This window comes from Bubalus bubalis, chromosome 7, assembly GCF_019923935.1.
Source record: "Bubalus bubalis isolate 160015118507 breed Murrah chromosome 7, NDDB_SH_1, whole genome shotgun sequence".
NCBI lineage: Eukaryota > Metazoa > Chordata > Mammalia > Artiodactyla > Bovidae > Bubalus > Bubalus bubalis.
In genome coordinates this window covers 116,107,505-116,122,436 of record NC_059163.1, presented here as the reverse complement: position 1 = coordinate 116,122,436, position 14,932 = coordinate 116,107,505, and the positions used below count along the sequence as shown (strand labels likewise).

At 42.7% G+C, this 14,932-nt stretch overlaps 1 protein-coding gene across 4 annotated transcripts in view; it reads right to left on the bottom strand.

Annotated features, from left to right (window-relative positions):
* PRDM5 (PR/SET domain 5) overlaps window positions 1–14,932 on the bottom strand; it is a 250,533-nt gene that overhangs the window by 159,599 nt on the left and 76,002 nt on the right. The gene's annotated exons all lie outside the window — the stretch shown is intronic.

Here is a 14,932-nt window from a genome sequence, read left to right as displayed (position 1 = left end):
CAGGTTCAGCATCCCCCTCGTTCTGGGAAGATCTGAATACCAAAACTGCAAGTCAGACTAACGGGCAGAAAGCTCTGATCTACCAATTCTAGGTTTTTACAAACTTGAGCTCAGCTTTTTCACCTTCAAAATGGGTGTAATACTAGTACTTTAGGGGGAACTGTTGGATTTAAATGAAATAATACTGATGCCAAAATTCTACACATTTTTATAATGGGTCAAAGTGCCACAGTTTGAAACTTCATTTCATAAGCATGGATAACTAGCTTCGCTTGTTTTATTTTCATTCGTGATTGACTTTCTAAAGGTAAAAATCCCATGGGGTGTCCTATGGGTTTTAAATGAGTTCAACACAGTATTAACATATGTTACTCAATAGCAATGTGCAAAGGATATCAAGGGATTATTATGTATCGCCCCTGTATACAACACAATATTGGATCTACTGAATTGAAACAAATCAGAATATATTTAAAGAAGTTGAATACAAGCATATAAATGCAATATGTATTTTAGATCTGGTAAAGTAGAAAACCTCAGATATGCAGATGACACCACCCTTTTGTCAAAAAGCAAAGAAGAACTAAAGAGCCTCTTGATGAAAGTGAAAGAGGAGAGTGAAAAAGTCGGCTTAAAACTCAACATTCAGAAAACGAAGATCATGGCTTTTGGTCCCATCACTTCATGGCAAATAGATGGAGAAACAGTGGAAACAGTGACAGACTTTATTTGTGGGGGCTCCAAAATCACTGCAGATGGTGACTGCAGCCATGAAATTAAAAGGCGCTTGCTCCTTTGAAGAAAAGTTATGACCAACCTAGACAGCATATTAAAAAGCAGACATTACTTTGCCAACAAAGATCCGTCTAGTCAAAGCTATGTTTTTTTTCCAGTAGTCGTGTATGGATGTGAGAGTTGGACTATAAAGAAAGCTGAGTGCTGAAGAATTGATGCTTATGAACTGTGGTGTTGGAGAAGACTCTTGAGAGTCTCTTAGATTGCAAGGAGATATAACCAGTCTATCCTAAAGGAAATAAGTCCTGAATATTCATTGGAGGACTGATGTTGCAGCTGAAACTCCCAACACTTTGGCCACCTGATATGAAGAACTGACTCATTTGAAAAGATTATGATGCTGGGAAAGATTGAGTGCAGGAGGAGAAGGGGATGACAGAGGATGAGATGGTTGGGTGGCATCCCCGACTCAATGGACATGAGTTTGAGTAAACTCCGGGAGTTGGCGATGGACAGGGAGGCCTGGTGTGCTGCAGTCCATGGGGTCACAAAGAGTCGGACATGCCTGAGCGACTGAGCTGAACTTAAAGTAGAAAAAGAAAAGCTATATATAAGCACACTGCATTCCATAGTCCAGAAATGGGCACAGAATTAAGTCAGATAGGGAAAGCTCTTGTAAGTCTAGCTGGCTTTACATGCTATTGCTTGAAAAAGAGTCGGATAAACTCTCAGCCGGAATGCCATGCCCCTTTTTGCTCCTGTCTCCTATGAAAAAAGCTAATAGAACACACAGCTGTGTAAACCACCATAAAGTGTACCCAGCCATATCTCAAAGGACTTCATTAACCCCAGGAAAATAAACCAGGAAGTGCTGCTTTAATCTCTGCCCACTGAGGTGACTTTAATAAAATGTTCATTAAATACCAACTTAAGAGATCATAGATAATTAGCCTGACTGCCCATTTAATTAAATACAGTAGGCCCTCTGTATCCCATATCCATGGGTTCTACATCGAAGGATACACAGGGCTGCCCATACGGTACCCTTTTATACATAAGGGATTTGAACACTTGTGGGTTTGGGTACACAGGGGTCCTGGAACCAACTCCCCAGTGGATGCTGAAGAATGTGCTCAGTCGTGTCCAACTCTTTGTGACCCCATGGACTGTAGCCTGCCAGGCTCCTCTGTCCATGGGAGTCTTCAGGTAAAAATACTGGATCGGGCTGCCATGCCCTTTTCCATGCTGAAGGATGACTGATCAGTAAAAGATGTGCATAGTCCTGACATAAATCAGTCATGATAATGACATACTTAATTACTGTCCAGATCCCTTTAAAGTTTCAAGTGAAAAGAAAGGCCACACTTGAATCGTGGAGCACCTCTTCTCCTGGACTCTGTCCCTCCTGATGCACTGCAGCGCCGCAGACAGTAACCGACAACACTGTCAAGAGGCTTCCTTCCCCTTCTCCCAACCTGCCAGCTTTGAATCTTGGGAGAGTCTCCAAGAGGACTAAGACACAAGTAAGGATTAGCAGATTAGGTTCTACAGCAACATTTCTCCTAGGGCTTTGGGAAACAATTTCTTCAAAGTCTAGAATTCAACACACTTAGCTGAATACAGTGTAACTTTGCTGTGCAGCTTATATTAACTGACAGATATAAATTATAAGAAAAACTGTACACCTTTTTTTGAATATTTCATCAGTTTAATGACGGAATGCAGAACTTCACATTTTACTTTTTATTGCTTAGTAGTGGCTGAACCTTTTATGAGAACCTATTCAGGAACTGGATAGTTTTCTCTGAATAGAAATTACACTAGAAAACCTAACTTCCACTGATAAAGAACTAAATGTTGATAATTCTAGTGTTTTGTTTTATATGCATTAAACTGCCTGTACTTTGCAGTTTATTAATTATTTAATACCATTAATTAAAAAATAAATCTAAAACTCATCATAAAATGTATCTCCAATTCTGAAAAGCAAAAACAAAGCCATTTCCTTCTTTATGGTTACACATACAAAAAAATCTTGCCTGGCAGCAATTGGCATATGTATATTTAATTGTAGGTGTCTAGATTATAGTTTTTCGGAGAAGGCAATGACACCCCACGCCAGTACTCTTGCCTGGAAAATCCCATGGACGGAGGAGCCTGGTGGGCTGCAGTCCATGGGGTCGCTAAGAGTCGGACACAACTGAGTGACTTCACTTTCACTTTTCACTTTCATGCATTGGAGAAGGAAATGGCAACCCGCTCCAGTGTTCTTGCCTGGAGAATCCCAGGGACGGGGGAGCCTGGTGGGCTGCCGTCTATGGGGTCGCACAGAGTCGGACACGACTGAAGTGACTTAGCAGCAGCAGCAGCAGATTATAGTTTTAACACTTTATTTCATATTAATATGCATATAATTTATATAACATTCATATTCGTTAGTTTCATTTCTTGCTCTGATAAATGAGGTATTCATGTTGTTTGCTTCACTGCATCAATAACAAATGCCTTTTCTTTTCACTATATTTTTTAGTAGCGGAAAGATTTTAAACTTTTTTTTTTTTAATATCTACCGTATCTCTTCTTAAACCTTGTAATGATGTAGCCAGGTTCCAGTATATTTAAAGCGATACTAATTAATTCTCAAATATCAATCTCTCATTATTCCATCTGTTAGGTATGATTTGAAAGAACCCTACCACTTCACAGCAAAGGCCTCCTTTCCCTTTAACTTTTGCCATTTCATTACTCTACATCCCAAGTTTCTGGTTAGTCCAGATTGGACTGTCTTGCTATTACACGACACAGTATCTGAATTTAAGCCTCTGATGGTCTGTGGTCATGTGTGTAAAAAGACCTGACATAGTGATGAGGTGCTACTGGCCACACAGTCGTCTGGCTAAGAGATAAAAATGCCTACACTGTAGGCTGATACGTGCACACACATAGCATACGCAGTCAGCGTGGACAGAGTGAAAGTGAACACTCTGCCAGACCAAATATGCACACACACGTAAACTGCAGGCCAGAGTTCAAGTGCAAGCATTTGCTTTCTGTTATTCCAAAGGACACAGACATGAGGGTTTTCCAAACTGACAAGTCACGTGCAGCTAGGCGCACCTCATCAGGAGAGAGGCGCAGAGTTAGCAGGGGCGCCAGGTCGGTAGGCACTCGCTGGGCCCCCACTAGACGCATCTGTGCAGCGTGGGCAGTGGGAGAGCAAACAGAACTGACACAGACCGCTCTTGAGGAACTCAGACCAGTGGCGGGAATACGTGTGTAAATAGATAATTACTCTAAGTGAGACCATCGATATAAAACATAGTTTGGGTTTCTGTTCTAGAGGTAAAGGGAACATTTTTAATTAAACATTTTTTAAGTTTTCAGTTTTAAAAGTTTTACACTAAATATTAAATTGAAGTTAATCTTAAATGAGTAACAAATTTAATTTAAATATTAAATAGAGGACTCAGCACTTCTGGTCCTCTGAGAAGAACCACTTCACAGAATTTCTATTTTCAAGTCGACTTCATACATTCACTGTCACTAACCCTGTTACCAAAGGCCCCAAATCAATTAGGAAACACACTCTCTTCAACCCTCTGGCTTCCTTTTGGTTAATGCTTTGCTGGGTTGCAAAACTATGAGCCTTTTAAATGATTTCTGGGGACACTCCCTTCGAGAATCCAGCATTCTCCATTCTGAAAGACTTCTCACAGGAGGCAGAATGTAGATATGTTCTTTACGTAGCAACCGATCTGCACAAAAGCTGCTTCTCTGAAAAGCTAAAAAGTGGCTTAGCACAAATATCATAATTATCTCACAGCTAACTCTTAAGGTTGCCAAACCGCAGTATCCAGTAAAGCTCCCTGAACAGCACAGGGAGACACCTTCTCCTCAGGACATTTCTCGTGTCTATAAAGCCCGAGTTATCTTGGCAAAGAGGAGCCAGAGCGTACGGCCACAGCCAGCACCACACACAGTCAACCGTGCTCGGTCGGCCTAGGCAGACGCACGCACACCTGGGTCTCCAACAACCGAGGCGCCCGGGAGCCAGGCTGCTGCGCCCGTCAGGACGGGCCCCTGAGGCCCCGTCATTCCGTCCAGTGAGCATTCACTGAGAAGTCTTCTACATGCTTAGAGTTACAGTAGCTACCTTGAGAGGGATTTACAAGAAATAAAATGTAGTTTGTTCTGATTTACACAGAGACAAAACTATATAAAGACAAGCACTATGAACCTGGCAGGGGCAGTGATGATGAAAATACTTGTTAACGTATCCTGGCACATACAGAGGCCTGGGCTTTTGCATATATTATCTCATTTAATTTAATCCCCATAAAAATCCAGTGAAGTGGGTGTCATTATCACAAAAAGGAACAGAATGTTATAGATTGTTTTTACTGCTATGGACACAGGAGTAAGATCATCTTTTTAAGGATCATATCTCCAATGCTGAGCACAGGCCCTGGCTCCCAGCAGACACTTGTGAGCTATCAGCTGACCGACTGAACAGGTCAAATATGCTCAGCCAGTGAGGTTAAGGGTCAGGAATCTACTGCTTAAAACTGCCTTCCTTAACATTATCTGAGCTGGGCTGGGTTCTGCTTTCTTTCTGATTCTATACCAAGACTTTGCTTCATCACTCATTCTAGCCTCACCTCGTCCTTCTATGAAGCACATTTCCCTCCCTCCCCGCCCCCGCACCGATCACTGCAGTAGTCAGCCTCGAAGATGACCTCGGAAGGCGACCCACCTCCCGGTGCCCGCACTCTGGTGCAGTCTCCTGCACGGTACCATGCTGCTCTGCATCTGCATCTCTGTGACTCGCAGCATCCTAAAGAAATGGCAGTATGGTAGGTCATGTCCAAAAGTTCGTTATAAAAGACTGCTGCTTTCTCTCTCACATCACTCTCTCAGGAAGCAGCAAGCTGCTTCTCTGTCATGAGGAGCCCTAGGGAAGGCTTACATGGTTAGGAAATGAAGCCACCTGCTGAAGGCTATGTGAGTGAACTTGGAAGTGGAGTCTAACCCTAACCTGACTGCAACCTTGTGAGAGTGCGCGAGCCAGAACTCTAGAGCCACCCAGCTAAGTTCTTCCTGACCCTTAGAATATGTATGAATGATAAATGTTTGCAGGCTGAATTTGTTAACATGTGGGGGAAATTTGTTACACAGCAAACATATAACTAATGCAATCACAAACACAGGTAAGATAAGTTAGGTAAAAACCGTTCTGAGAAACGGCTCAGAAGTCAAGCTCTAATGAAGCTCTCCAGTGACGGAAGAAGCCTCAGCTAAGTCAAAAGGCAACAGCACACTCTGCCTTGTTGCTGGGTGGCACAAGGGTGCGGGGGAGCAGCCGGTCCTCAGAGGGGGCCGTGGAGAAAACTGGCTGAGCGGTTCCTGGATTGAGACACAGCAAAGCCTGCCTGCTCAATGGTCCCCCTCACGCTCAACCTGACATGCTCCTATTCTGAAACTTTACTGTCTTTCGACAGATTCAAGAGATCTAAATATTAACTTTCTCTCATGTTTAACACACTAGCTAGCGACTAAGATGAAGCGAACGGAACCAAAGGGGAAAAAGAGGACAGGACAGATACTACCCAGACAGCACCTTTTATGATGAGAAGGTGGTACAATGCTTTGTCATGATTTATGGATAGTCTGGGAACTTAAAAAGTCCAAGGAATATGTGATGGAAATAACTTTAAAAATTTATTTAAAAAAAACTAAATCAGTTTGCAAATTTTCAGCAGTTTCAAAATACCTAAATAGCAAGCTCAGCTATATGGAAGGTTTTTCTTAAATCTGAAGTTACACCTTTATAATCTGTCTCAACTCTTAAGGTATTAGAGAACAGACTCAGAGAGTAGGCAGGGAAGCCAGAACACCAGGGTTCAAACCCTATCCAGCTACCACAGGCCTAGCGTTTCAGGCAAGTTACTCAGACTCTCTGTGTTCTCAGTGTCCTCATGTGACAAAGAGAAACGGTAATTATAGTATCTTCCTCATGCTTGGCTGCTTCAGTCATGTCAAGCTCTTTGCGACCCCATGAACTGTAGCCCACCAGCCTCCTCTGTCAATGGGATTTCCCAGGCAAGAATACTGGAGTGGGTTGTCTTCTCCAGGGGATCTTCCCAACCTAGGAATCGAACCCACATCTCCTTTGTCTCCTGCACTACAGGCGGGCTCTTTACCACTGAGTCACTGGGGAAGCCCCACCATGGTGGATGTGGACCCAAAAAGTGAAAGTGATTTACTCTGAGATATTCGAGACTTGAGGCTACACCCCTGCAATAGCACCTCCCATCTTGAAATATCTTCATTCTTCAAGAACTGTTCCATGTTCTCAAGGGAGAACGACAGACAAGTGATCAGAGGACACTGACAAATTTTCAAGAAATGGACTCCCCAAGGGTCTTTCACTGAAGTAGCAGGCAGTGACTGCTATCTTAAACTTGGTCTCCTGTGAATGACTTTACATTGTACACAGAACTGAAGGCACAGGAAACTTGAAAATGCTGCTGTTGAAACTCAACAACAAGACCAAGTTCTCAGCTCAAATTCTAAAAGAGAACAGAGAGTTACCCAGAAAGCAGTTTCTATGCTGACGTGCAGCTGAGCCAAGAGCAGGGGGTGTCCATTCATATGTGGCTATAGATCTGTGATAAAAGATTCCTTCTTTAAAGAAACCTGATTATTATTTTCCTAAATAGTATTATCTACCATCCTCCTTTTCATTGGAACATTTATATACGATGAGGATCTGATGCAAAAATCAGATGACAGTTCAATTTATCATGGATCATGAAATAAGCCTGACAGAGCGGTGAGACTTAAGAAAGCTGCCAGAGTGGCCTACGGGCAAGCATGACTCTGCAACCATCCTGACAGCATACGTCACAGTGTCCAGCGGGCACTCTGACATGTAATTATATAGTCAGGTCCTGAAACTATCGTCTTGGCCCTGAGGCTGTTCATATAACCCAGGCAAAGTTTTTCTCACAAAGAAAAGCGATTTCCCAGAGGCAATTTCACTTCAGACATGAGCAACAGTAAATCAGAAATACCAGCTGGGCTATATTGCAATTTCACTCTGATTCAGGGTTCTTTCTTGAAACCTCAATTCTGGGCATTCACAGCAAGGGGGTACACAGTGAACTCAAACGTGTAAGTTCTCAATACATATCCCCACTTACTGGTGCACTCTAAGTGTTCAGGAAGTGCCAGCTGCCATCATCATCATTATTAAGAATCAACTTATCCTTCAAGGCTATCACTATATACATATCTTAAAGTGAGTTCTATACATATTCATGTTCCCTATGAATAAACTACAACATAATTGAAAGTAATAAAATCGATAAGTAATAAAATATCCTACTCCCTGCAGGAACACACAGCAACAGTAGGGTTGGTATTTAAAACCTCACAGATCCAATTACTTATAGTTTTAATTTAATTTAAATTTTAACCTTAGTGAAAGACAAATATGTACCTCACTGGAAGATAACTAAGACAGACCTGTAAGTTATTTAACTGATATTTTATTTAAGAATATTGCTAGAGATCTGAACCTTACAATTCTGTAACTGAGTCTACAACATACTGTAGAAACATAATTTGTAAAAATGTGATAGGAAAAAACAAATAGGTAAGAGACAGAATTTGAGGAAACTAAAGACGCTTACTCCTTGGAAGGAAAGTTATGACCAACCTAGATAGCATATTCAAAAGCAGAGACATTACTTTGCCAACAAAGGTCCATTTAGTCAAGGTTATGGTTTTTCCAATGGTCATGTATGGATGTGAGAGTTGAACTGTGAAGAAAGCTGAGCACCAAAGAACTGATGCTTTTGAACTGTGGTGCTGGAGAAGACTCTTGAGAGTCCCTTGGACTGCAAGAAGATCCAACCAGTCCATTCTAAAGGAGATCAGCCCTGGGTGTTCTTTGGAAGGAATGATGCTAAAGCTGAAACTGCAGTCCTTTGGCCACCTCATGCAAAGAGTTGACTCATTGGGAAAGACCCTGATGCTGGGAGGAATTGGGGGCAGGAGGAGAAGGGGACGACAGAGGATGAGATGGCTGGATGGCATCACCGACTCGATGGACGTGAGTTTGAGTGAACTTCGGGAGTTGGTGATGGACAGGGAGGCCTGGCGTGCTGCGATTCATGGGGTTGCAAAGAGTTGGACACAACTGAGTGACTGAACTGAACTGAAGTATAATTTTGGGTATAGGTGAGAAATCCTTTTGATATTCCTTTTTGTTGGTTGCTTGGTTGGTATCACTGCTCTTTGGACTTTGCATCAATGCTATTTGATAGGCCTGTTGATCTTGGTGGCTTGATAACATTGGACATAGTTTTTTCTATTGGGCTCTAAAAAATCCAGGCTGCTGCTCTCCTTGGAGACCCGTACCTGATCTCCCAGCTCTGCTGTACTAAAATGTCAGGTGGCGCCAGGAAAGACTCTGGGATAAACTGCCTGAAACTGTCCATCCTCTCACAAGGCGGAGGTAGGACGGCAAATAATACATAACAGAACAGCCCTTCTGCTCGTGAGGACATCAAACTGACATGGGAGCCGCGCGGAGCGGCGCCACCGTCACAAGCACAGCTTCAAGCTCAGCGCCCTCTAGACTTCAGACCATCCCAGCGCTCTGACGCCCTCATGGACTATTCTTCCATATGCGCCTTTTTCTTAAAGCAGCAAGCCACCTGTCTGTTATGTTGATAATATATTGTGAGAATTCCCAAGGAAAGTATGTTCAGAAACATGTATTAAGAACATGAGATATAATAACCAAAGAATTCCAAGTTTTAACTTCAAATGACATAATTCTGTGTTTAAACAAATACTTTTCTACTGAAGGATCAGGAATTTTCAAAAGGTTGCAAAATACTAAGTAGTTCAGTTACTCTTTCAAATACTGCATATTTTTTTTTCTTTAGTGTAGTAAAATAAGCATTTAATAAGAATCACCCATATCTTATGGAGCCTAAGAATTCTTCTGGTTCATTTTAAGCCAATTCTTTTACGTTCAGAATTTTCTGGTTTAGCTATAAGTATCTTTCATAGACCTGAACACGCATTTCAACTGAATGTTCTGAAATGTGTGCATGTGGGAGGAACTCTTTGCTTATGAGATCCTTCTTCAATTATTCAGACACTTAAATCATCGTTTCCAAAGCAAATTCTCCAAAATCGAATAAACTGCAGAACTAGAAGTATAACTGAGTCTTCAAAAAGGAGCTCCAATCCTTTGCCAAAACAGACCTCGAATTCTTAATCCCTTGTCCAAAAAAATTGGACCAAGGGTTGACGTTTTCCACCAAGCAAGCCACATAACCACAAATGTTTCTCATTTACTCCACTCCTGGGACATACAGCTAAAATAAAAAATTTCCTGAATACCCCAAATTTCAGATGCAATTTGGAATGCAAGTGATTCATAATGTTTTGCAGGAAACATTATGATCTTCTTTTACCAACTCAGTGTTTCTGGAATGCAATCCTTGGGAGATTACCCCCAACAAATCAGAAGGCTGAATCACTGTCAGCCATGTGACCCAAATATTAAGCTCTCTGCCCTAGCTCAGGGTGATTTTGAACCCTGAGCAATCTGCTTCTCCAGCTACTGTTCCCATAAGAAAGTCTGTCACCTCAAGGGAGCTAGCAAAGTTCCACACTGTTCTCATAGCAAGAAACATGGTAACAGCGCCCTCAGCCCCCTCCTAGGAAAGGAGGAGACAGTGTCAAAAGGAGCCAAGGGCACAGGCAGCACTGCCGCACCGTGACTCTCACACAGAAGCCTAACAGGCGTAGACACTAATGCAAGCATGAAACTGCACAGAGCCTCTAGCTAGTTTTTGAGTCCTACTCTATCCCCACTCCCACTTCACCCCCCATTATTAAGTCAAATAATAATTTCTTGGTGTATCAAGGTTGCAAAAATAATTTTTATAGATTCCTATTTTCTTGCAAGGAAAGAAATACAGCTGATATAGAGGAAGAAAAGTACTGCACTGAATATACCAAGTGAGCATAAACGCCTTCTTAGAAATCATGGTTGCTAAGGAGGAGAGAAGTGTAGGTAGCTACAATATGATTTAAAAAAAAAATACGAAAAGGGCATAGAGTAGCAAACATGGGGAGTAGCAATAAGAGATGGAGACAAATACTTACTGACAGCATTCCATTAGCTAAAGGACTCAGTACAAGCAAACTGTACAGTTAAGGGAACTCTTAGAGACAACCTGAGGGGTTCTGGGGGCAAAGCTCACAGCTGAGCATACAACACTGAAGGTTTGGAAAAACAGAGAGAGCTACCAAATCTAAAGAAATAACAGACAACAGGAAGAAATACCCAAAACGGAATTTAAGAAAAGCTTAAAATCACTATTTAAGCACAAGAAGAAAAGAATCAACTTTAAACAGAATAATATTCTCTAAAATATAATTAATGAAGCCTCTATAAAACAATGGATTTGCCTAAATTAGATTTCATGGGTCTACAGGCAATTTTTATATTGGTAACATTGACACAGAAACAAACTGAGCCCTTTTCCAAACAGGAAAAGGAGTACATCAAGGCTGTATATTGTCACCCTGCTTATTTAACTTCTATGCAGAGTACATCATGAGAAACACTGGGCTGGAAGAAGCACAAGCTGCAATCAAGATTGCCAGGAGAAATATCAATAACCTCAGATATGCAGATGACACCACCCTTATGGCAGAAAGTGAAGAACTAAAGAGCCTCTGGATGAATGTGAAAGAGGAGAGTGAAAAAGTTGGCTTAAAACTCAACATTCAGAAAACCAAGATCATGCCATCCAGTCCCATCACTTCATGGCAAATAGATGGGGAAACAGGGGAAACAGTGGAAACAGTGTCACACTTTATTTTTCTGGGCTCCAAAATCACTGCAGATGGTGACTGCAGCCATGAAATTAAAAGACGCTTACTCCTTGGAAGAACAGTTGTGACCAACCTAGACAGCATATTGAAAAGCAGAGACATTCCTTTGCCAACAAAGGTCTATCTAGTCAAGGCTATGGTTTTTCCAGTAGTCATGTATGGATGTGAGAGATGGACTATGAAGAAAGCTGAGCGCCAAAGAATTGATGCTTTTGAACTGTGGTGTTGGAAAAGACTCTTGAGAGTCCCTTGGACTGCAAGGAGATCCAACCAGTCCATCCTAAAGGAGATCAGTCCTGGGTGTTCACTGGAAGGACTGATGCTGAAGCTGAAACGCCAATACTTTGGCCACCTGATGCGAGGAGCTGACTCATTGCAAAAGACCCTGATGCTGGGAAAGATTGAAGGCGTGAGGAGAAGGGAACAACAGAGGATGAGATGGTTGGATTGCATCACTGACTCAATGCACATGGGATTGGGTGGACTCCAGGAGTTGGTGATGGACAGGGAGGCCTGGTGTGCTGCAGTCCATGGGGTTGCAAAGAGTTGGACGTGACTAAACTGAACTGAAACTGAGCCCATAAGTTATAATTAGGATATACCTGAAGATCCCGTGAGATTAGTATGCCTCAGAAAACCATGAAAAAATATAAAATACTTGAAAATAATGTCTACACATTTTTTATAAGAAATCAATTTAAATGTGTGGTTGGATCAATACATATCATGAACGACCTAAAAAGTGGCTTGAATACAGCTGGCTGCCGAAAGATCCTGTTCCAAACCCTTTGGTAAGTCATCACTAACTTGCCCGTACAAAAAGAGCAGTAATCACACTGGTTATCCACTACCTATTTGTACTGAAACAACCAGGCTAGCTAATAACATTAGGAAATCCTAAACAACTATTTTCCAGTTACTTGCAAACCTAATTCTGTACATTTTCCCTTGCATTTTTCCTCTTGCCACTGTTGGTTTCAGACTCGGATTGAGTGAATCAGCCTAACCCTCACGTTAAACTAAGGGTTTGTCGTGAGCAAATGGCATGATGTACGTGAAGCCTCTAGAGCAGTGCACGTGGACACACTGGAGGAGCTGTGGGCCCCTCTGCTCTGCTCCCTCCCCCCTGCTCCTGCCAACCTCCGCCCTGCTTTCACTTCTGTAGTTTGGGGTCCAGGAGCCGAGTTTTCACATGTGGTCTGTCAACTCCCAAACACAATATAAAGCTTCTTTAATTCTCTTAACCATCTGCCCAATGATCTTTAATTACAGTTCAGTTCAGTCATTCACTCATGTGCAACCCCAGGCCTCCCTGTCCGTCACCAGCTCCCAAGCTTGCTCAAACTCATGTCCATCGAGTCAGTGATGCCGTCCAACCATCTCATCCTCTGTTGTCTCCTTCTCCTCCTGCCTTCAGTCTTTCCCAGCATCAGGGTCTTTTGCAATGAGTCAGCTCTCCACATCAGGGGGTCAAAGTATTGGAGTTTCAGCTTCAGAATGAGTCCTTCCAATGAATATTCAGGACTGATTTCCTTTAGGATGGACTGGTTGGATCTCCTTGCAGTCCAAGGGGCTCTCAAGAGTCTTCTCCAACACCACAGTTCAAAAGCATCAGTTCTTTGGCGCTCAGCTTTCTTTACAGTCCAACTCTCACATCCATACATGACCACTGGAAAAATCATAGCTCTGTCTAGACAGACCTTTGTCAGCAACGTCTCTGCTTTTGAATATGCTGTCTAGGTTGGTCATGGCTTTTCTTCCAGGCAGGAGGCATCTTTTAATTTCATGGCTGCAGTCACCACCTGCAGTGATTTTGGAACCCAAGAAAACAAAATCTGTTACCGTTTCCCGAGTCCTTCTAAAAACTCCTTGTCTTGACTCTTTTTCTCTTTCCCTTAATTTCTACTGAGGGATCAATGGTGTTTAAGTCACAGTTAGTATCAGAGCCTGATGCTGTGTATAACACTATCCTAAAATACAGGGTACAGAATTCAATAAAACATTGTTCCCACCTGGGACAGTTAATTATCTATGTCAGCTTGACTGGGCCACAGGGCACCCAGATAGCTATTCAGACATTATTTTGTTTCTTTGAGGATGTTTTTGTGTGAGATTAACATTTTAATACATGAATTTGAGTAAAGTGAGACTACCCTCTTGGAGAAGGCAATGGCACCCCACTCCAGTACTCTTGCCTGGAGAATCCCATGGATGGAGGAGCCTGGTGGGCTGCAGTCCATGGGGTTGCGAAGAGTCGGACACGGCTGAGTGACTTCACCTTCACGCATTGGAGAAGGAAATGGCAACCCACTCCAGTGTTCTTGCCTGGAGAATGCCAGGGACAGGGGAGCCTGGTGGGCTGCCGTCTATGGGGTCACACAGAGTCGGACATGACTGAAGCAACTTTGCAGCAGCAGCAGCAGCAGACTACCCTTTACAACGTAGGTGGACCTCATCCAATCAGCTGAAGTCCTGAAAAGAACAAAAGGGTCTCCCTTCCCCCACCAAGTTAAAGAGAATTCTATTTTTAATTTTGGCCCCAACCCATGGCATGTGGAACTTTAGTTCTCTGACCAGGAATCAAACCTGTGCCCCCTGCACTGGAAGGTAGAGTCTTAACCCCTGGAGCACAGGGGAAGTTCCAAGAGAATTCTTTTGCCTAATGGCTTTTAAACTGGAAAATCCACTCTTCAGGCCTGACAGCCTTTCAAGTGGGACACTGGCTCTTGCTGATTCTACAGCAGCCTTCATGTCGTCAAACTTGAAATAGAACATCTGCTCTTCACTGTTCTACAGCAATCTGTGGCCTCTGGACTTGAGGTGGGACACTGGCTCTGAAGAGACTGAACTTGCCAGCCTCCATAACTACATAAGCCAATTCCTTAAAATAAATCTCTTTCTCAATCTCTGTCTCTTTCTCTCTTTCTAGATGGATGGATGGATAGATAGATATGTGCTAAGTCACTGAGTCGTGTCTGACTCTTTGTGACCCCATGGACTGTAGCCCACAGGCTCCTCTGTCCACAGCATTCTCCAGGCAAGAATACTGGAGTGGGTTGTCATGCCCTCCTCCTGGGGATCTTTCTGACCCAGGGATCGAACGCACATCTCTTATGTCTCCTGCACTGGCAGGTGGGTTCTTTACATCACAGATACAGATATATAGATCCTATCGGCCCTATTTCTTTGAAAACTCTGAGGAATACAACACCTTCAAGAAGCTCAGAGTACAGCCATAGGGAGACACACCCAAATAAACTTTCTCCATAAT